The sequence below is a fragment of the Vulpes vulpes genome, chromosome 5 (genome assembly GCF_048418805.1).
Source record: "Vulpes vulpes isolate BD-2025 chromosome 5, VulVul3, whole genome shotgun sequence".
NCBI classification, from domain to species: Eukaryota; Metazoa; Chordata; class Mammalia; order Carnivora; family Canidae; genus Vulpes; species Vulpes vulpes.
Window position 1 is genome coordinate 103,653,032 of NC_132784.1, and position 18,417 is coordinate 103,671,448.

Sequence of the window (18,417 nt, forward strand, 5' to 3'; positions counted from 1 at the left end):
ATCAAGCCACTTATTCTTGCTAAGTTAACTCAGCTGCCACAGAGGGAGATGATAATTTGTGACTTCATAAACTTTCACTACACAAATATAATGAATTATTAGAAGTACTTAAATTGAGAGAAATAGTCGAAGGGAATCATTTTGCATGTGTTTATAGTGACCACAGTAAGAAAAAAATTATACCTCAACAAGCACAATCATTCTCAGGCATCTTCACTCAAAACTGGACATATGGTTCCATGACCTTCTAAAGGAAAGCATAGAAAGCCAACACCTTTCCTCCTTTCAATCCCTCCTCTCCACCTCCAATGCTTTAATACTGAAAAGGGGTCATTGAGCAGGGTTTTTTTTTGTTTGTTTGTTTGTTTGTTTGTTTGTTTGTTTTGCCCCCAAGGATGCTGGGATCTTTGCTTCATGGCCTAACCTCAGGATTTTTGCTTACACTGATTTAAGAAGGTAATCTGGCTTGGCATCAACCTTGGAAATTACAAGCATTTTCGATTCTCCTTTTTCCTTGAACTGTCATTGCTCAGACAACCATTTGGTACCTCCCTCTTTTCCTGGTCCCCTATACTTACCCAAACCCATATCCTCAAAACAAACATGCAGAGTGGGAAGTACCTCTCGGAAGGGAACTCCATCTGCTCTACAAACAGAGTGCCAGTCAGACATAATGTGGGAGCAGCAGGCTACTGTCTGGGGAAGACACCGTAGCGTCTGGTGGACCCCAGGAGGCTAAAGCACAAGAAAGCACAGGATTCTCTCCAGCACACAGCCTGGAACCTAGGGGGCTGGAAATGTTGTAAACCATAGCCCTTACACCATTCCTCAAAGATCAGATGATGGTATTCCAGACTAGCAAAAAGGGTCATCCTCTGAGTTCATTTTCCAGACAGGCCCTTATGATGTATACCAGTGTGACCCTCCTCTATCATGTGTCCGCAAGTTTAGAAGTTGATTATGTGATGACCATACCAATTAGAAGAGATCATCACAGGAAAGAGAAAAATCTTTTCTGGAGGCTCACAACCAGAGAATGGCATTGATATCTAGAAGTTGCTATGATCTTATGGAGATCATTGCATCTCTGCATAACACGGTCTCTTCATCTGTAAAACTGGGAAGAAAATGTGATTTATTTAACTCTTAAGATTTTCTTTTTGAAAATCAATTCAACAGAAGTAAAAACTACCTTGAAACACAAAGTATTAAATATTACTTAACACCTAGTCTCTTACATATAGATTAATCTAACTTATGCCTATAGTTGCAAAAGCACAACATGACTTTAAAAAATCTTCAGTGTTACTATCTGAAAAAGCAAAAGGATGGTTCTAACATGATTTATCCCTATGTCAATGAACCCATAATTCTTTCTTTCCACATGTCTATCTATATTTTTGTATAATTCTCAAGTCCCCAAAGATAGCATGATGAAGTAGAAGAGTGCACTGGATTTAAAGGTACAATACCATAAGTTAAATTTCAAAACCATTATTTTCAGTTTTGTTGTCTTGGAAAAAAATGTCTAGCATCAGGATGATGATCCTGGACCATACACCTCCAGGATCACTTGAGTGTTAAATGAGAGGCATGTAATTAAGCCTCTGCCTCATTCTCTCTGTCTCTGTCTCTATCTCATCTTCCTCCTCCTCATTATCCATGATCCTTTCCCACCTCTGTCTCTCATCTTTTCCTGTCCATAAGACAGCATTAAGTTAAATTTCTAGATCTTCTGATTATTGAGTAACTAAATGAAGTTACTTTTTACGATGGTCATCTTCTCTGTCTCTGATTTGAGTCTCTGAGCATGCTAGAGTAAATCCATTTCATGATTTCTCTTTTATTCCAGAAAATACATCTTTCCCATTGCCTCTGCAAATTGTCTCCAACTTAATGAGCTAGTATGGGGAAGATACATAGGGAAGATTACACATCTGAGGCTTGGTTCTGTAACTCACGAGCTGAGTAAGTTCTATACCCTCTTGGAGATTCAATCTTCTCATTTGTTAGATGGGGGCAACACTATCTCATAAGAGTAACGAGGGAATTAGATCAATTAAGATGCCATATAAAACACATGGCATAATGCCTAGTTAAATGGTGAGTGCACAATAAAGAGCAGCTTTTATTATGTTAAAACTAAAAAAATCAGTTTTATGCATTAATGACACCATGGATAACATTAATAATGGCAATTTTCGGAGAGAATCTTAGGATACTATCCATGAAAGAGCTTGGAGACAGAAACCTCTAAAAATTGCTAGCACTGAGAAATTACTATGTGCCAACAGTTTTCCTAGTACTGTATATGGGTGAACCCATTTGATCCTCATAACAATCATATGAAGTGGGTACCATTATTGTTCCAACTGAAGGTAAGGGAATAAAGACTTATAAAAGTGGTTCACTCATTTCTTCAGATCATCACAAATAGTGAGTGGTTGATCCAAAATTCAAACCCAAGTAGTCTAGTTCCAGAGCTGTGATGGAAAGCATCTTTCAAAATCGCACTCCCCCAGGGAAGACAGCATCTTCTAGACCAACTGGGATGTTGCCAGTAATTTGTTACCAAGAATAAAGTACTGAAGGCTGCCGGTTATTTTCTTTTTAATTGAAATGAGTGTAGTTGCACTTATAATGGCACAGCTCTTGCCCACCAACATACTGATTTCCTCCCCAGGGTAAGAAAGAAAGAACCATAATCCAAGCCAAAGCCATGGGAGCTGCTTATATCCTGGGCTCATCTGTGGTATGTGCACATCACCCAACAACATCAGCATATTTGTCCTCAACACCATCACCATTATTGTCACTATCATCATATCATTCCTTATGGATCACTCTATGCCAGGCATGTGGAAATGCTTCACATTCATTTTCAAAGAAAATATCGAAAACCACTGAACTACCCCATTCCAGATGCATACATAAAGATGCATACATACTCTTTCTCATAATTTTACTATTCATGACTCCAACTGCTGACCTTGGAAAGGAAAGAGGACTGGCAATAACGTTTACTGATATCTGTCTTGTGTCAAGCATTGGACAGGGTGCTTTCCACGTGTAATCTTACTGAATCCTCAACACAACCTACAATAAGCATGATAGCTATTTTAATCTCAGTTTTACAATGAAAGAAACCACAGCTTGGAATGGTTAAGTGTCTTTCTCAAGGATCACAGGGTTTCTAATTATGGGTTTAGCATTAGAACCAGATCTATCTTACTCTTTGGAGCAATCCCTTTAGGATAGTCTCGCCATTTCCTAAGCTAGATTTTTTCCACTACCATATAAGTTCTCTCTTTTGTAGCCTGTATACTAGAAGGCAGGAGCCCTCAAAAGAGCACTAGCTTGGGAATCAGAAATCCCGAGTTCTAGTCTGTTTTTGCAACTCATAAGTTGTGTGGCTCTGAGCAAGTGCTTTACCCATTAAAATAGTTTCCAGCTCTAACTTGTAGAGTCTATGATGTCCTAGAAAATAGATAGTAGATGCCTATAGCCACTCATATGATATCAATTCTGATCACAGGATTTTTTTTCTCTGCCCTTGGAAGAGAAGATTATGGAGAGGGGATGCTGCATGAGTGAACTTGTTGACCAGACCATCAGACACTGGCGGTGAAGGAGGTTGGCTTGGAAGTGTGAGAAAGTCATCTACCTTGCAGCTGTCCCTGCCTGAACAGTACCATGAATAAACAAGAGTCCCTCTCTAGAGATCTCTGTTGGCACCTTGTCTTCATTCCTTTCGGGAAAAAAAAAATCATACCCTTGTGAAGAATGTATTGCCTTCTACATGCAACTGCCAAAAACCCAACTGTAGGCAAAATCCATCTGACAAAATCCCTTAACCGCTTTGATTCAGTTCTTAAAGGAGATTAGTTGTTGGAAGGTCACAGAGAAGCCATCCTACTGCACATGGCGGCTTGGGGTTTCAAAGCTTTCAGTACTGAGGGAATCTCCATGCTTGATGTCCCTTCTCTCCGTGCCGTTTAATCAATGAATCAACAAATAGTTACTGAGCAAGGCTTCCCTGGGGTCTGCAGGTCACCTCAGATGTGCCTCTCCTGTTCAATAGCAGGAGAAAGAAAAACAGATTTTTCTGACTCCTCTTAAACTTTCCATTTATAAAATCAGAGCTAGCATGAAAAGACCGTGGGTCTCCTGTTCCTCTTTTTTTCTTCCTTGAACCTTTATGGTTCACAAAGAAAAAGGAAATGCTATATACCTGAGATAATATATAAGAGCTGGAGGAAGGAAGGAAGGAAGGAAGGAAGGAAGGAAGGAAGGAAGGAAGGAAGGAAGGAAGGAAGGAAAAGAAGGCAGGAAAGAGGGAGGAGGGAGGTAGAGATAGAAGGAGGGAAGCGGGAAAAGAGGAAAGGAGGAAAGAGAGAATCAGGCCCTTAGACTGCAGGAGGGACACAGTGAACGTGTACACAATTCTCTCAAGAAATGTCTCTTTAGTAGCATCTAACATCCATGTTTACTAGCCTGTTAATTATTACTGCTCTTTAGTACATACAATGATCTACCACTAGTTTTAAGCTTTTAGGATTGATGTAATTATGAATCTCTTATACTTTTAGTGTCCTTCTGCTCTCAACTCCAGCAATAGGATCGCAGACCAAATGTGCATGTTGTCTCAATACCCAAAAATCAGAAATCCTATCCTTTTTTTAAAAAAAAAAGGTAATTTTCCTAAATAATCTGTAAATAATTGAAAAATACACAGTAATAAGATACTACTTTTGGCTTTCAGTAAATGTTATATAAACCACTACACTATACTACAAAGTGATGACAAGTTACTGCAGCGTACAATTACAGAAAAAGACCAACTGATGATGTGAATACTGTCTTTCTCTGGCTCAACACTAATAGCAGGATTCTACTTAGGCATAAGTTTCCTCAATTAAAAAAAAATAAGGAAGCTGGCATCAGTTTATTGGACACTTGCTATGTGCCAGACACGGCATGAAATACTTTCTATGCATTATGTCCTTTGACCCTTTCCTTCGCCCACGGATGTGCATTATTATCTTCCATCTACAGATGAGGAGGTGGAAGCTCAAAGACATGAAACTCTGCCCCAAATCCTAAGCATAGTGGGGCCCAAAGAAAAGGGTGCAACTCATGTCTGACTCCAAAGATTTTGCTCCTAACCACCCTGTAGCTGACACTTTATTCCTAGCCTTCAACTTGGAGAGTCAAGGCCAGGAAAAGTAAAAACAACATAGTTTTAATTATAATTCACCAAAACCCTACCTGGAGTTTCCACACCTGCTTTGAAATTACTCCCTTCTCCCACAACATGAATTACTAGAGTCTCTTCTTTCATTTATTTTTGATAAGCAGAGCTAGCATTAGAACGGTAAACCATGAGGCCACAGCTAACCACGACATTCTGAAGAATTCTTCAGTCTAAGCAGGCAGTGAGGCACTCCAACATCTTAAGAAGCTTGATTTTTTTTTTAAAAAAGCTTAAATATAAATACTATGTTAACACTAACAGATTTAAAGAAACCCCTAGATCACTAGATAAAACTCTTTAGCGTATACAGAGGGGGCTGATGCTCTTACATCCTACTGAGATTCTAAATTACAAGCCAATGCTTTTTCACGTGCTGATTGGGTCTGTCGAAGTGGAGGCAGTAAAGGAAAAATCAACACCTGAAATTCCACTACTCCGTATGACATCCATGCATGTACAATTATGCATCTCTTCAGAAGTATCTCTGTGTTAAAAGGAGGTAAAATATGAACACAGCTTTGTCTTTTGTTCTGAGATGATGCGATTATTTATACCATCTGCATGTGGCAGGAGGTGTGGCTCGAGAGACCAGTTCAGGTCTGTTTCACCTTGATACACAACACACCTAGAGACAGTCCTTGGCCTAAAGTGCCCGTGGGTGCCCGTGCGTCACCCACACAGTGACTGAGCCCCTCATTCCTGCGCATCAGGTACCTGCTAGGTCCACCCTCTAAATCTGGCTTCTAAAGGCTCCCTTCCTCCCCCAAGTTTTACGGCTCGTGCTTTTTCTTTCATTTCCTTTTTAACAAGCATAGCTGGTATCAGTACACCAAACCAACCATGAGGTTAACACTTCACACAGGTACAAGTTGTTAATATTTCTTGGTTGGAGGCAAATTTACGAACATAATAATTTTCACACGCGGAAACCATCCCTACCAGAGAAATGCAAATGGGATTGTAAAACTTGGTCCTTGCAGAACTCCGCCAAGGTGTGCCCGGGTGAGACCCTGAAGTGAGGCACAGCACCGCTCCCAGTATCTGCGTGTGCTCATTACCATACTGCAGAAGTTGCTTCTAGAGCCAATAACAGTTTTCAGAGAGATCGGGTTTACAAAATAATCCAGGGACTTCAGGAAGGGAGAGAAAAGACGTTTGTATCACCAGAAAAGCTAAGGAACGAAATGACCTATTCCTTCTTGTGTGCAGGAAGCTTGAGGACTTCTAGCACACAATTAGCATGACCTTCCATGAAGGAAGCCCTGGAATGCACCGATTTCCTTTTTGTTTCTAAAATAAAGGTACTTACCAGTGAAAATCCATAAGTCACCACACTGTGCACGGGATTACACTGGCCGCCCTTCTCCATGGAAGCAGAGAGTGGGACCTGCCAAGTTTGTGAAGACATCTACTTGGGTTGACTGGGAAGAGGTGTGTGGGGGTGGGGGGCGGTGGGGAGAAAAGAAAGACTTTCCCTTTAAAACTGAACAGAAGCAGATACATCACATGACCTTTTACCGTAATTTCTATTAAAATCATTTCATGTCTGGTTGCCTCTGCTCTCCTGGCTCATTTGTATTGTTTACAACAAGTCATTGCACTGGCAGTTAGTGGTGACTGAATCCATGGTTACCCGTTTTTACATTCACTAGTTAAATGGCATGCAGCTCTGCTGTGGGTTTCAGGGAGCAAGCTCTTAAGAAACCACAATCCAGCTATCAATCAGACTAATCTGAGAGAAATTAATCTTATAAACATAAGTATGGGTGCATATTAAAAATTGATAGGAAGGGGGCACGGGGCTTTTATTGGTTGGAGTTACAAAAGTGGACAAGCTGAGATCTGACTTAGAGTCTCAGAGTATTCGGTCTGTGGTCTACATCTTGCCAGCCATTCATGTCGTGCATCTAAAAAAATCCTTCAAGGGTAATACGACCACCCTTTAAAACAAATCCGGCACCCCTCAAAAATTGCGTGCGCCTTCATTTTTTGCGAATGTTCTCAGGAGCTAAAGAGTGCCTAAATACAGATTTAACCAGACTGCAATCCCAGCAAAGTAACTTAAACAGATACGTACAAGACAGTAAAACACCAAGCAGACAGCACTGGGTAGGATTCAATTAAGACAAAACCTCAGTGGATTGCTCTTTACGAGTAAATTAAAACTGCAAACTAATATGTTTTATTGAGAGCAAGAACGGTACAAATTCACTCTATTGTCTGTGAATTTATGTGGTTAATTCTTTCAAAACAGTCCCCAAAGCAAACTTGTTTCTCAAGATGGACATGACCAACAATAATAATTGCTAATAAAAATTTAGAAGTTCTATAGTTTAATGCCCACAATAATTGTCCCACAAGTCACATCTAAATGCTAAATGAGAACAGCAAATAGTTAAAGCTAACATATTACAACCCCATCTACTGCAAAGTCACTGTATCAGAAGCTAGAATTGATTTGTTTCCTCAGAACGAATTGAAAATGAATGTAACATAACGTCGGAAAAATCCCTCCTGCACTGCTAATCGGATATTGTATAATGGTTGATTGCAGCTTTGCCCTGTGCTATTGCTGCCTAAATCATACATACTTACACGTTCTGGGTTCTTCCAAGAGTTTGGTGCAGTTTCAAGGACAAATGTCTTAAGGAAGCCTCTCTACTGTGCAGCAGGGAGCCTAGCTCGGATCTGATGACAAGAGCACAGTGCTAAATCTGACAACAGAGAAGGAAACTTCCTGCGTGAAGAAGAGATCTTGGAAAGTCTCAGGGTTAAAAAGGCTGCTTTAACTGTGCTGGTTGATCTGCTCCCTGGTTGTGTATACACAGTAGCAGCTGATCTGTGTTTGCAGCCCTGCAGAAAGGAACCTTTACTGAAAACCAATGGCATCACATTTCAGCGGAGCTGGTGCCAAGTGCTGGAGAGCAGAGCAACCTTTGACAACTTCACACAATTCAACCCAGCGCACTTACCCCGGGTCAGGGAGGGCTGTGGGAAGTGTCCCCCCAACTGGGTTTCATCTCGGGGATGTTAGCGCAGTTCCTGGGAAACCAAACACCCTTACCAACTGGACTCTGGCAACAGGGTAAGGTATTCTCTGGACTTATCTTAAATATAGTCCCTGTCTCTGCTCGCCCTACCTACCGTGTACTGTATTGTCACGGAATCTTTTTGAATGCCTCCCAATTTAAAAACATTTTTTTCCCTTCTGTTTCTTATATAAACCTTCAAATCCACCGTGTGTTACTAATCTTGAGTAGTTAACACTCTTCTGATGTTCCTCACAAATAAACTGAGGGGGAAAAAAAAATACAGGAGAGGGTGGTGTGGTTAACTCATTCTGTATTCTGCTCCCCAAGCCAGTGTCTGGAGGTTTAAAATGACTGTTTCTTTGGAGGCCATTTTATTATTGTTCATGACAAACTGGGAAGGCCTGCAAAACTTCAGTCAGTAGAAGCCACTAGTATCATGAGGCCGTAAGGACACTGAGAGGAAGGAAGCCACCAAGAACAGAGGAAATGCCTTTCGGCAGTGGGATTACCTACTTTACCACCCTTCATGTGGAACAGAATGGAAATGCTAGACTCTGCTAACTCTAAGAGGGAAAGTAAGAGAGGGTAAGAGAAAGAGTAAGAACGAGACAGAGAGCCAGAGAGACAGAGAGACAGAGAGAGACTCACTTACTACTGGTCAATGTAACAAACTTAATCCAAGTCTCCAAGTCATTGGTTAACCACTTTGTTACCTGTGTTCCTGGCTGCCCTTCTTCTCCCTTCTGTCCCCATGACAAGGCTAGGTTTTGGTATATTACATGATATTTTCTCACTATTATGCATTTTACATCAAAGGGCAGAAATCAGAATTGACAGTTTAACAAAAGGCCATGTCCCATGTGTCAGACAGCACGGGAAAGTGTTCTCCTACTTCTCTGAAAGCCAGCCCAGGAGCTGCCTGGGCAGCTGGTAGATTATCCAAGGCCTCTGCTTTTCTTTTGGGCCAAGCTATTGTTCAAAAATAATAATTTCCTTAGATTCGAGAGCCCACGTAATATAATGAAAAGAACCTAGGCCTGGGCGCCAGGTAGATTTAGCTTCTCATCCTGACCCTACTACTTCCTACTTGCATGAGGTTAGGAGGTGCTTAAAATCTCCTGAATGTATTTCCTCATCTATGAAATGGTGACAATGCGTCTACTGCACAAGATTACTGTGAAGATGTGGGGGCACCTGGGTGGCTCAGTGGTTGAGCGTCTGCCGTTGGCTCAAGTCGTGACCCCAGGGTCCTGGGATTTAGTCCCATATTGGGCTCCCCAGAGGCAGCCTGCTTCTCCCTCTGATTCTCTGTCTCTTTCACATACAAATAAATAAAATCTGTGATTACTGTGAAGATGTAAAAGATAACGTATGTCAAGGGCTTGCCACAGTGCCTGGCATGCAAGCATTTACAAACGTTTCCTGAGCCTTGTCTGGGCGACAGACATAGTGCCAGACACTGCGGGGTACAAGGTCAACAGACATATCCCCTACTCTCACATGCAGCCTACCAGGGCTCTCTCTCTCTCTTCCATCCTTCCCGTAGTCTCTATGATAAAGCATAAAAACCCTTTCAGATACTTCTCTCCTTTGATCCTCATAACAGGCTTGTGAGACAGATGAAACTATACCCAATTTACAAATGGGAAAACCACAGCTTAAAGAGACCAGGGCCACATACCTAGTAAATGACAGCCTGATTGGCAACCCAAGCTCCGACTCTGTTGCACGCTTTTCATAGTGTATGTATATGAATTTGCCACGCAGAATTCATTTTTTGCATAATTCTACATTATACAGCTATCCTTATTATACTATCTCGTGTATATATATATATTGTACTTCCCTAAAGATCTACTTAGAGTAGGGTGACTATATCTTAAAATGACTTTGTATTCTCTGATGGATCTAGCCTTGATACATAAGCATACTAGGCACTTAAAATTTTCCTGTATTTGGGCCCCTGGGTGGCTCAGTGGTTGAGTGTCTGCCTTTGGCTCAGGTCATGATCCCAGGGACCTGGGATCGAGTCCCACATCAGACTCTCCACAGGGAGCCTGCTTCTCCCTCTGCTTATGTCTCTGCCTCTCTTTCTGTGTCTCTCATGAATAAATAAATAAAATCTTTTAAAAAATTTTTAATAAAAAAATTTAAAAATAAAAATTTCCTATATTTAAAAGAAACTCAAGCTGAGTCCATTTTACGATTTATAGTCAATGTCACAGAAAAACAGAACTCCCCAACAAATAAGGATTTATAAGCAATCGGTGGCCTTCTGCTCATGCTCTCTGTGTCTTCAATTATTTCCAAATGATTATATATGTGTCAAAGTTTTTAACACTGACTCATGATTAAAACTCTCAAAGATTGTTTTCTTTGTTTCTTCTTCAGCGTATATGCTAGACATAGAAGGCCTAATGAATTTTGATAAGAGCAATTAAATATTTACTCTTAAATTCAACTTGATCCCAAGACATCTTGATTTCTAGGTTCACTTCAGTTTCTAGGTTAACAGATCACAATGTGTAAAATTCCGTTGATCATTATCTGGTGAATCAGAGCAGAGCATCAGGCCAGTCTCAGAATCGCAGCAGATTTTTGGATCTGCTTGTTTTTGTTTTCGCTTTTTTTTTGTATAGTGTCTATATAAACAATCCAAATTTATTGAATCATTATTGATCTGATTCATTTGGGGCTTTAAAATGTAGACCACTTCTGATGGAGGAAGTGGCTAGACATTTATCAGTGATTCATACAGAAAAATAAAAATATTCTTGAAAGAGATCCGTATAGTATCTAGAGCTTGGAGTTCAACTGATGTATTACATTAATTAGTTCTGTTGCATCCTGGAAATATTTTTTTAAATGGAATTTGTATCATCATTATTTATAAGCACTTACTGCCAAACAATGATTCCTTCAGCCTTAACAAAAATCCAGGAAATATAGATTAATATCAATGTCATGGCAAAAGTGCAAATGACAGGCAGTGGTTGAGACAAGGAAAACCATTTTTGAATACTCTCTTTTTCTTTCCAAAATCATTCGTTATTTTTAGACAAGCTGTGGCCATCTGTAAGGGAAAGTACACGTGCTCCTTAGGTAACTGGCACTGTAGAAGTTAGGATTATCAGGCTTCTTACATTCAACTGGCCAGCTGCATACTATTTCCTGCTTCCTCCCTAAATCAAGTAATATGTAAAGTACCCACCACAGTTCTTGGACTACATTGTGCAAGAAATATGTCTACCAAAGACCACTCTGGAGCCAAACAAACTGACCCACGACTCTGTCAAACCTGGGTTGACCCAATGACTTTTTCTCACTGCATAAAACTATATAGTTTTCAAGTGCTTTTCTACTCATGAGTCTCCCTCAACTCTTTCAACCAACTTGGAAGTAGATGCTTCTATTATTTACCTTGTCACAGATAGGAAAAAATTCCAAAAACTTAATGAAGTCACAAGATCATACAGGCAATAAGTGACCCAGCAAAAATATTAAAATGGATGCTCTATGTCTAATTTGTAAGCTTTTCCACATAGCTAACATCCTATAACATACTTTCCCTTTGGGAAGAATGTGTACATATTAGTTTCTCCTTTTTCTTTTTGGTGTTTCATCCAACCATCAATTAGATGCAGACCAGACTGTCTTACACGCGCACACAGCGCCTCTCTCCTCTATCTTCATATGCCTTCCATCTTCGAGTCTCTCACTTCTAGGCCAATTACTTCAGAGAATAATTTTCTCTCCATTTTTCTTCACTCTCCTGCTTTTCAGTGCATTTGGGTGTCAAAAAACAAATCTTATCACAGGTGATAAACTTAGAAGTAGTGCTAATGTTACACTATTCCCAGGGAAAGAGAAGCCATATACTTTGCAACCAGCCTCTAAAAATCCTGAAAGTTTCTAAAAATCCCTTTCACACACTCTGCAATAGTTTCCATCTATCTTTTTAACTTCCAGTTATATGTGCATTTCTCTTAAACATCAACCCTCCAGAGTCTAGATAAATGATAAACTATCATTCAGTTTTATTGCCTTTATGTTATGTTTATCACTTGTATCATAATAGAACTCTTTTTCATATTTTTTCATCACTGATACACAATATTTCACTCCAATAAGTTAGCATAGGCTTTTACAGTCTAGCCTAGGAAAGTAGTCAGCATTTAAGATTGTTTTATGTAGGGGAAAAAAGTGTGTTTTGAATAGCTAATAATTGATCTCCAAATGAAAAGTTTTCACGTAAACCCCTGAGTGTCTAAATTTCATGAGGCTTTCATTTCAAACCACTGAACCTGAGCACATTTCTTACTCTACTTACTAATATTTCTGGTCATAGCAAAAGCCAGACTTCAGTAAATAATTAGTTAATGGAATGGAAATAAACAGGAGTATAATTAATAGGTTGATTCATTACCAATCAATCACTAACGCAGAATCACAGATTTGCAGTAAGTTGGAGACATCAAGTCAAACCCCTTCATTTAGAAATGAGGAGACAAAGGTTCACTGGTCTCGGATAAAGAAGATAACCGGATCAAACTATAAACCATGCTTATGACCATTTCAACTGATCCTTAGCTGAAGATCGATGTTCAGTCATAGACACATTAGCTAAAAAGAGCAAATTTCCAACTCTGAAGGTGATTGATCCAAAGGATCATCAGGTATTATGTCCCATTTCTGCAACCTTTGGAAAATAAATGTTCATACTAAATAGAAAATGAATTTCTAATAACTGAATTAAACTGTTCATCTAAATAGCCAACTTCGGATTTCTCTCCACACATAATAACTTGGAAAAATATATAGCCTGTGTTTACTATAGCACGATAGCCACAGTCTCTAAGAAGAGCTATAACTCGCTAACAATTTTCCTGATTTATGTTTGAAAACATACAGGGCATGAAATGATTTCTGCAACCTTATATTTTCCTCAAGAACACTGGTAGACAGAAGATATATTCCAAAAATCATGTTGGGTTGCTTGTTAAGGCTCCTTTTTAAATAGAAATGTGGGATAAGCAATTATGCAAGCACCACCAAAAAAAAAAAAGTCATTAGGTTTTTTTTCCCCATTAAGAGAGGAAAGAAGAGAAAAGGAAGGGAGAGAAGGAGGGATGGAAGGGAGGCATGGATGTAGGGAAGGATGGAAGTAGGGAAAAAATTCTGATTAAAAAAATGTATTTTCTTATAATGTTTATATTGTAAAAACTGATTGCCTTCTTGAGTAAGAAAGTGCAATAAATATTCTTCCAAAGAGCAGCTTATGGATAATGTATGGTTATATACTGTAACTCACTGTACAAATGTTAGTTATTCTTGTTCTAAGTATTTAACATATATGGAAATTTGCTTCACAATCTATAATTGTGCTAATAAAAACAGGTATTTGTGAATATAAATTATATTGGTCATAAAATCAGCCTTATTAACCTAATATATCTTAAAGCCAGATAGAATCTAAATGGGCCACGCTGGTAACGCAGATAATCTGGAAACACTGTTTACTGCACAAGTATCTACCAGGATTATACAAAAGTTTTGCTTTGCTTCACACAATGCTAGCATCCTGAATTTGAATCTTCAAAACAGTAAACATAACGATGTCCGGTATGCATATTTATACGTGTTTGTATAAAATAAGCACATTCATTAATTAGCACCCTTCCTGGAAAGTCCCATCCACGTTATTTATTTTAGCAGGTGCCCCATCTGAAACAGCCCTAAGTGTCCCTAAGTAAATAAAAATATCTTTGAATCGCCAGTGTCTTGCATTTTATCACAGAGATTCCAAAGACACTCGACCTTCTTTTACGGTAACTATGATCCTTCCCTCGTCTAAATGAACAAAGTGTCCATCGTAATAGAAATATAAACAAAGGCCTGATTTGAAAACTATCGATGATCCTTCTTCACAATTATAGGTATAATGGTATAAGCGCACTATGAAATATCTGTAAAGGGTGTGCGGTCGGAGAGGGTACGGGAGGTGGGCTTTACAGCCAAAGCAAAGGAGAAGGTGAGCTGAGGCGGTAGGGGCCTTCCAGGGCTGGAAATCATCAGGATTAAGTGAATGACTGGTATCTACCTCCTGAGAAAAAGAAAACCTCCCTGGCTATGAGATCAAGAAACTCAGAGACTCAACATCATTACGCTGTGTAACTTCAGGAATTTGTATTTCAAGACGTGCGCAGATTTCTCCAGTTATCTCCATCTGAACATCCCAAACCCATCAGATGGTGTGTCTACATTCTATGTCAAAGGCCTGTATTACTTTCTGCAATCATCTCTTAAAAGAAGGCCACGCAGGCCCTGCCTCTCCTTTTTGGCCACCACCATTTGTTCCAACACAAGGTACTATTATAAATGAGGCTCAAAATAATCAAGAAGAAGATCATTCCAGAGAAAGGTCCTTAAACGCTCCTACGGCACCTCGTCCCCATCTGCTCGCACGGCAGCGTGACAAGCATGTAGAACTTATTCATAATTCCCTGTGCTGCTTCCTTAGGCCCGCTGACTCTATTGGGATGGCAGTGCTAACCTAAAAACTGAATTGCAAAGCTGAATCATCTCACAGCTTAAAAAAACAACAACAACAAAGTGACAAGACAAAATTTCTTTGTTTGCACCAGGGCCGAGTATGTGATTTTGACTTCACAAATGACTTTGGTATTTTAAAGGAATTTTTTTTTTAAATCACAATATTATAAAAGTTGGTAATCATTACTTCAAAATGACAGATTCTATTGTTCATGGCAAAATTTTCAGTTGGTTTTCTCATACCGGTGGTTCAATTGAAAGATTCACCAACTGTTCCCTGGAGAAAACAGAAGATCTGCATTTAAATGGAGATATAGTATTTCCAAATGCACAGTACCTAGAAGGCAGATACTGTCAAGGTTTCTTAGTGAGAATAACTCAAATTGTATTAGGTACATCTCGATGCTGTAGTCATCTCCATTCTCATAGGGCTCTGTCTGTTTCCATCCCATTCTTTCTCCTCCGCACATTCTTTGTAACCTTCGTCCCAAGGAGTTAAAAACCAAACCTTGCTCCGCTGCAAACTCCCCACATCAACAACAAGCGATCACTACTGTACATATCATTTCTGATGTGTACAGAAAAAGACCACAGAAGATATGTTGGCCAGAAATGTTAAATAATTGAAAAGTATAATGACTTAATAGAGTAGTAAGCTTAGTTTACAATGCAGCCAATTTAAAGCCATAAAAATACTGTGTAAAAATTTTATCTTGTGGTTGACCATTACATATATCCTATCTATTATTCAAAAGTATCTCAACACTGTTTTTCTTCATTAATGTGGCTTTTGGCATTTCCCTCAAAATCTTTTTTTGTTCCTGCAGTTTTCCAACAATTTTGCAACAAACACAAAATCCCTACGTGGGGTCATAAATTTGCATCACCAGGATAATGAGCTCTTCGATGTCTAATTGAAATTAATTTTATAGGTCAATCTGTAAGGCATACTTCAACTTCCTCAAATATGATTTGTTTTGCATTTAAGGCAGCCATGCACGCAAGACATTAAAAAAAAGAAAAAAACCCAAACAGGACTAAAGCTACCTGTATCAACACATCCGTAAACAAAAGGAGAACCTGATAAATTTTCCCTCTTCCTGTGACACACTAATCCAGGGATCTGTCTATATTAGAAAATGTCATGGGGCTTCAGGAAAGTTTTGCCTTGAGTGTTTGGCTAAGGTGTGCAGAGCATGTCTGTGAAGGAGGAAAAAAAGAGACACTTAGGATCAATTTCGAACATAAGCCCATTATCATTGGCAGGCTCTCGCTAAAATTCTAGATGCAACCAAAATGTCCCTGTAAACAAGGTTACCTACAACAGCCCCGGAAATTCTCAGCGACACTTTTCCCCAACCATCAGCTGTGCGCCCAGTTAGTTTTACCTTACTTTGCTGCCCTGCCATTCTCATGCTGATTCAAATTCAGAACTCAAAATGAAAGATGAAATATCTTCAAGATCACTTAATATTGAAATACTGTTGCAGTAATAAGTGGTGCTCAGTTGGAGATGGGAACATGGTACTCTCTTAGTAACCTTTTAATTTCTGGAAAAATTGCACAGAATAAATTGAGTGGCACACGCATGGAAACCTAATCCATTGACCTGCTCCCTTCTGTTAAAGCACCGCCTATCAGAGAGTATCTTTGCTCCCCTCTCGATTCCTGTGAAAGAAGACCAGCAGGTCTCCCTCATACCAGCCACAGAGATTTAAGTGCTACTTTGATTTATTAAAGAAAATAAATCATCTTTTATCGACCTTCCTCACCTGAGTCCATGGACAGTCTTATGGGCTACCTGACGTCTACATGATGGGAGTTTAAAGAGTTACGAGAACTTTTAATAAAAACAACAGTCATGCACCACAGGCAAATACCTGCCTCAAAGGTCATCTAGGCCTGTCTTATGATCTACTTGACTCTCTTCATATTTGAAGGAAATAAAGCCCCGTCAATGTCACCCCAATCTCCACCAATGTTTGCACGCACCTTATTTCTGTCTGCTATTCCTCAGCTCGGATTTGAGAGCTGTTTAAATTTCCCTCTCTTTCCCACGATGATAGGACTGTTTCTTACGTTGCCTACCTCATTCTGATCACATCAAATCTACTGGACAGGAGAAAACGAAACCAAACCAAAAAAAAAAAAAAACAAAACAAAAGACACCAAGAACCCTGACACCCCTCCCCAATCCCATTCCCTGCCTTCCCCTTGAGGACATTTCTTCCTCCTCTGGTCTCTTGCCTGCTGCTTCTGAATTTGAGCATTTTCCAAACACACTCCCCTATTTGGTCTTTGGGCAGCGTGAGAAACAAAGGAGAGTTTCTCTTCAAAACTAGACCAAGTCATTCAGCTGCTCTGAACCACTTCAAAACATCCGCAGGTCTCTTGATCCTGACTTAAAGTATTAAGCACTAGTGTTCGGAAAGTAGTAGGAGGTCATACGTGGACCCAACAGCTTCTCTTAACTCACGTGTTGGCAATTTTTTTTCTTCTTCTTCTTTTTCTTCCTTTTCTTTCTTTCTTTCTTTCTTTCTTTTTTTTTTTTTTTAAGAGAGAGGGAGACAGAAGGGAGAAGGTGCTATTTTCAACATTGCCCTCTGGTTTATGTTAGCAGCATCATTTGCTTTCTGCGTGTGTCTGTGTCTTGCTGCACGGCCACTGGTTCTGGTACTACAACACAAACACAGCAAACCTGCCTCCCGAGCCTAAGCAGACCCATGTGGCAAGTCGCAACATCACCGAGGCAAGCACAATAAATAAACACATACATAATCATTCCAAGGCACTGAGGCAGGCGGGGGTTTCTCCAGGCCCTTTTGGACTCTTCCAGAATTGCTCATTAAGATTCTGAAAGGGGGAGGGGGTGCAGCTAGGAAAAGGTTGCCGGAAGGGAAGAGAAGGGGAGAAGGAGGGGGGGATTTGCCCTCTGTGTCTTTCTCCCTGGGAGAACCTCCTGTCACCCAGCAAGGAGTGGGGTGGGGGGGGGGGCAGCCCTATCCTGCAGCCGCTCCTGATAGACTTGAGGGGCGCAAGGGGGTAGGTGGTTTGAGATACTTCAATGACGGGTTCGGGTGACCTCCGTGCAACTTCGGAGACTCCCTCCCTCTGGAAGGTGAACCGCTTTCGGGAGCCGGGAGGGAAGGAGGCGCAGAGGACAGGAGGAGACAAGTAGGGCTACGGCAGCAGCAATCAGCAGAAGGATTTCCCAGCCCACGACAGCAGTCCTCAACTCCTGACACCGCCCTGTGCCCCCCGGCGACCCCCTCCCCAGGCCCCCTCGCCCCGGAGGCCCCAGGGCTCGCCCCAGCCCCTCCCCGCCCGGGGCCCTAACTCTGCCCTCACTCTTTGCCACTTTCCCCGAGCCCTGAAGTCTCCCCAGGGAGGGGGAGGGGAGAGGTGTTGAAAGAACAAATCTCACTGAAACCAGAATTTCTCTGTGTCTCCAGCACACACACACGCTGACAGTTTTGCAGTCATGGTAAGGCAAGTCTACAAGAGGCGGAGGGCACTTAGGGCTGTGTTATTGAGGGAGGGGTTGCTTTCTTCTTCTTTTTTTTTTTTTTCTTTTTTCTT

General features: G+C 40.5%; 1 protein-coding gene across 36 annotated transcripts in view; it reads right to left on the reverse strand.

Annotated features, from left to right (window-relative positions):
* The window catches only part of ESRRG (estrogen related receptor gamma), a 617,890-nt gene that overhangs the window by 551,908 nt on the left and 47,565 nt on the right, over nucleotides 1–18,417 (reverse strand). Inside the window, exon 1 of one of the 36 annotated variants that reach the window (XM_072759518.1) lies at nucleotides 7,850–8,195. The exons of 27 other annotated variants lie outside the window; for them this stretch is intronic. The gene's annotated coding sequence lies outside the window, so the exon portion shown is untranslated. Of the gene's footprint in view, nucleotides 1–6,563; nucleotides 6,835–7,849; nucleotides 8,196–18,417 lie in introns of those variants that run through there. 8 more of the 36 variants (XM_072759521.1, XM_072759503.1, XM_072759541.1 and 5 more) reach the window with 8 other exon arrangements.